The sequence below is a fragment of the Primulina tabacum genome, chromosome 16 (genome assembly GCF_025594145.1).
Source record: "Primulina tabacum isolate GXHZ01 chromosome 16, ASM2559414v2, whole genome shotgun sequence".
Taxonomy (NCBI): Eukaryota; Viridiplantae; Streptophyta; class Magnoliopsida; order Lamiales; family Gesneriaceae; genus Primulina; species Primulina tabacum.
The window spans coordinates 17,620,844-17,626,556 of NC_134565.1; positions in this window are offsets into that span (position 1 = coordinate 17,620,844).

The following is a 5,713-nucleotide window of genomic DNA, read 5'->3' on the forward strand; positions in this document are numbered from 1 at the left end:
GCCGAGCCCCGAGCACGGGTAGCGTTCATCATGCACTCATTGTCGATGGAAGATATGGAAATTATAAACACCTTTATAATTCCTCTTTTCGGGCTTCATATTAATTTTTACTCTTATTCAAAATGAGGGTTTTTAATTTTGAAAAGGTCTCATCATTAATTTTTTTGGGGATCGATAAGGAGTTTAGGGGAGGGGGAGGGTGAATAAACTATTTCCTTTGTTGGATGATTTTGGAAAGGGTGTTAGAATTATGTTAGAGATTGTAGCTGATATTGTTCGAGTGTAAGTCCAGTAAATCACAATAATAAGTACGGAAACGATCCAATGAAGTACAATGAGAAATTCTAAAACAGTCGGAAGTTGAAGAGTGGTTGTTTCTGGAAGTTCGAAGATAAAATCTTTTACGTCTCCTCTTCTTCTGTTTCCAGAAGGTATCACTAAAAGACTTTGGATATTAAAGACCAACACTTGTACACACCCACTTCAGCAGAGCTTACCCTTATCTTACTGAAACTCTTAGTTACACAACTCAGTAAAACAAATACAATAAAGTTCTGGAAAAGACTCTTTTCCAGTTTACAAACTCTTCTCAATGATATAGTAAAGTTTTTAGCTTGAAGAGGTTTTTGAAACAGCAACAGCACAAAGTGATCTCAGAAGATCGGATATGGATAATAAAGCATGTGCTGCTTTTCTGTATGTTGAGCTAGAAGATAAGTAGTTTGATGAAAGCTCAAAACTCACGTTGGAATAATCGTTGTTTTGATAATGATAATAACGTTTTTTTCTATAAAGGATTGACTTCTATATATATATAAAACTCTGAGTCCAACGTCTATAATCAAAAACAGATTCTAATGCTCATGAGTAGAGTCAGCTTTAATACCTAAAAAAGGTCCTGTGGAAAGCTGCAGAGTAATTAGTCTTGTTTCATACTAAAATTGGTAAGGAGCGTTAAATGTCTTTGTACAGCATTAATGGTGCAATTAATGCTAGTACCAGGTAAAGTAACGGTAACATTTAAGATTGTAACGATCAAATAAAAGACATTAAGTTACTTCTCCTTAAGCTAAGTTCAGCTTTTAAAGCTAAGTGCTGCTTCTGATTTTCTAAGCCGTTTAGATACTTGAAGAGTACTGATTTTGTTAATGTGATACGAGAGCTTCTGCTTTCATATTGTCTTCTGATTATAGCTATCGCGACCTACTAGTTTTGACTCTCATCACCGCAATTAAATTAAGTCTAACAATTTCCCCCTTTGTGGTGATTCCAAAACTTAAAAGTTAGAAAAAACAAAATGTAAAAATAAGCAGATAGCAATTGATAGAAAAATAATCAATGAGAAAATAAGCAGTAAAACAAAGTGAAAAAGAGTTTAATGAATTTAATCATCAGTGCCGATGTCTCTGAACATCGTTTCCTCGTCTTGAGGATCTTGATTCCTGTAGGAAGATTCTGCATGATGACCTCCAGATCTGCCTTCTTCTAACCTGGCTTCTGCTTACCCCTTTTTGGCATCATTGGCTAGAACGCGAGTGAGTAATTCATCCACTCGGCCAGTAAGAGTAAGAATGCAATTATTTATCTCCAAAAATGGTGTTTGATTCGAAACTCGTTCATTTAGATGACGAATAGATAGAGATTGAGACTCAATCTTGGCATCAATAGTTACAAGTTTCGAGTCCAAGGCTTCTACGTTGGTGGGGACTGATTGAATAGCCGAATCATGATCAGAGACAGTTTTAATGATGTCAGATTGACCAACTAAGATGCTGGCGTGACTTGAGACAACATTTTGTCTGAAAAGGCTGGTTTCGACATGCAGTTTGGTCAGTGATTCTACCGTGCGAGTGACTTCTTTTGAGATGCGGTCACGGAAGAATTTATTGGCACTAACCTCACCAGTATGTTCAAAAGACAACTCTTTAACAATCTCTGACAGATTATCAAGATTTCTCCTCAGAATATCTATCTCGAATTCAAGATTAAACGTTGCTTCTGCTGGGGACGATGTCTTTTTGAGCATACGCTGTCTGATCTCTGCGAGACGATCGTTGTGATCAGGAGAATCAGCAGGAGGGATAATTAAAGCAGTAGAAGGGGCATCTTCTGGTTGAGCAGTAGAAAGAGAAGTAGCCTGTTCTACAGAGGTTCTTCCAATATCAATAGTTAGTTCTTGAGCTGCACTCTCATCTAGTTGGGCAGCTTCAGTGGTTTCCAGTTGCTCAGCGGCTGGAATGGACTCAAATGGGATATTCAAAATATCTTCCATTTCTGCTTGATGTTCAGCAGAGAATACCTCCAGATTTGGCAGTGATTGAGATGGAGCAATATCTGGTTCTGTCATTGGTTGGTCTACTGGTTGAGCTTTTGGTTGAACCACATCATCAGCCTGAACTGTTTTTGTTGCAGTAGAGGCAGAAAGAAAAATATATTAAATGACTTCATCAACTGAAGCCAATTAACAGACAGAAATCAAAGAGGAGGATTGAGTAGGCATCGTCAAGGATGCAGGAGTACTGGAGACCTTAGCTTCTGATGGAGCTGTGGTCCTTTCCTCAGCTTGCTTATTCTGAAGAAAGTTTGGAATGAAGCCTACTTGGTACTGTACAGGCTCTCCAAAGGCGTGTTCTTGAGCAAGAAGTTGCTCATTTATCAATCGTAGTCGGTTAGTCAAAAGAAGAATCACATTCTGATCCTGAGCAACAGTGGGAATCATAGAGTCAAAATTAGATTGAAGAGTCTTTAAAACAGATTCCAGCTTCTGGCATTTCAGCTGCTCGAGAATGTAGCTTATTTTGTTCATTGCCGCAATCACATTTTCTGTCTTGGCAGATTCAAAGACCTTCTTTTCATTTTTCACCATTTTCGCATAAACACCTGGTGTTTTCAAATAAGTGATTGGGTGGAGAATTCTGATTTTCAGCCAATAATCAAAGAAAGTCATGTCTTTACTGGCAGATTTTTCAATCTCCTCCAACTGAAGATCAATAGCAGTGAGAACAGATGACTTGGCGCCAAGAGATTGTGGTTCTGCAGCAAGTTTACCCTTGCCTTTATCTGAAGAGGCAGGCAGAAAGGGTTTAAAGGCAGAAGACCCTATAGTCGATTCTCTAATAAAGAGTCCAGACGTGGGTCTAAAAGTCGGAACAGAAGTAGAGGTGGTTGCAGTAGAGATGGCTGCTGGTTTGGAGACGGGGAGAGATTCTAGTTTGGAAGAGGTGGCTTCTGGAAACACTTGTCTTAAAGGGACAGTGTTTAAATCAGAAACAACTGCTGTTTTCTTGAGGCGGAGAGTTGTGCGGGCTTTCTTCTTGCTTGTGGTGGCTGGGAGTGAGGCTTTGATTGGAGCAGCAGATTCCTCAGATACTATTTTATCTGAATCAGTAGAAACAACCACTCTTTCCCTCTTAATTTTCTTTTGAGGTCCTTGAGCCTTAGTCTGAGTGTCGCCAATCTCCTTCTTCAAGGCAACAAATTCAGCCACAGTTGTCTTAGGCCTTAGAGCAAGTACATTATCAGCATCGGCCGTAGTAACAGATGAACCATCATGTTCAGAAGTAAGAGGAAAACCGGCATCCTTCAACATCATGCTGATCTGAACAGCAAAACTAGTACCCTTCCTCACAATCATGTCCTTCATGATTCTGAACAAAAAATGACTCCAGTCCACTTTAATATTAGAAGTGATAGCTACCATTACTTGAACCTTTTCTTTGGTCAGCTTATCAAACGTACCAGGCTTTGACCAGATGTGCCTTTGCCACGATATTGGCAAGCACTAGATATTCCATCTTCAAAAGCTTCTTGAAGCAAGAGGGCGAGAGTTCCTCTCCAGAAGGTGAGAAGGAGGTAAGGGCAGTGGACATCTCCTCCTTAGAAATATTAGAAAAATCAGAGATACCTGAGAATGGGAGAAGAGAAAGTCGATCCCAATAGTGCAGCATCGATGGAGATGGATGCACCTCCCTGGGAGTAAATGATTTTCCCATCATCGACAGTTGCTTTCGCATAGAAGTCCAGAAGTGCGGTCTTGTATATGATAGAAGGTGTTTCCAGGAATCTTCTAAGACCAGATTTTTCAATGGCCTTGAACATCTTGACAAATACATCCTTGATTTTCAGAACTGATGCGAAGTTAACTTGGTAAGAATTAAGTGTATAAGCTTCAGCCATTTCTGCAAATAAAATGAATTCAAAGTAGATTCTGTAGTAATGATGAATGCTAGAGAAAGCAGTAACTAGTATGCAATAGTCTGAGATCGTAAAAGATGAAATGAGAGGGAAGAGGTGGTTAATATTCAAAAATGTACATCCGTCAGTGAAAACATAAGGACACGTGTCAGTATGTTTGCGGTTGAGTTTTTCAAAAGTTAAAAGTTGAGTGTCGGATACGCCAAAATTAAAAAAATAAAGAGGCGGGCTGTCCAAGCGTTTATTAAGGAAAAAATCAAAGAGGATTAGTCGTCTTATGATAATATCTACTGAAAGTCATAAAGTTCTGAAATATATCTAGCACTTTTATAAAGACCAGTAGGCACATTGTTTTATCGAAAAGACAAATCTTCTTCTGCTTATGTCGTGGTCCGAAAATACCAGACACAATAAAATTATTCCCCCTGAGTAAATGCAAATAATAAATAAATATTAAAAGCGAAGATACGAGATCTGAAGGAAAGACATATGACTCTTGATATTCGTGCATGAAATGAATAGTCAAGTGGCTCTTTAGCCTCCCCGAGGCTTACTATAAATACTTGCACACACACAAACTAATCATTTACACATTTATCAAATCAAAACAAATGGATGGTGCAAGCATTCTCTCGGAGTCTTCTCCAGAGACGATTCAGCAGATGAGTTTCAGAGGGCAACTTCCAGCTTCTCGTAAGATGATGTTTGAAGACATCCTTTTTCAGAGATGAAGAATTGGAAAAAATCCTTGACCTGTAATCTGAATAATCAGTTAGATTATTTTAAATTATGTTAGAATAAGCTGTGGAATAATCCCTTTACAAACCACGATCATGCAAAAAGAGGAGATTATTCCATAGTTTTAGAAGGACTAAGCTGCGGATCATCCCTTCCACAAACCATGACCACACAAAGAATGGGGATGATTCCAGTATCTCCTAGTTAGATTCCTGTTGAGGGATTTCAATACTGCTGATATCAACAATTGTAATAACTTAGATAATGTAATGCATCTGGTTTTATGAATGAAATATTTCATTTTGTCATATCTCTTGTTTATCTATACTGCCTTTACTTATTGCATAAGAGAAAACAGAAGATAGAAAACAATAATTAAGATAAATCAATTAAACCTAGAACATTACGAAATAAGAGAACTTATTCTCAGGCAAAGGTTAGTAAAGATATCTGCTGCTTGTTGATCAGTAAAAACATATTCCAGACGAATGTCCTTCTGCAGATGATCTCTAATAAAATGGTGTCTGATGTCAATGTGCTTCGTTTTAGAATGAGTACTGGATTGTGCATAATTGTTATAGCACTGATATTGTCACAGAAAATAGGTGATTCAGAAGCTTGAACTCCATAGTCTTAAGTTGTTGTTGTATCCACAGTATTTGAGGGCAGCAGCTTCCAGCAGCAATGTATTCTGCTTCTACAGTAGACATAGCTAGGGAATTCCGCTTTTTACTGAACCAGGAGATCAACCTATCACCAAGAAATTGACAAAAACACTTGT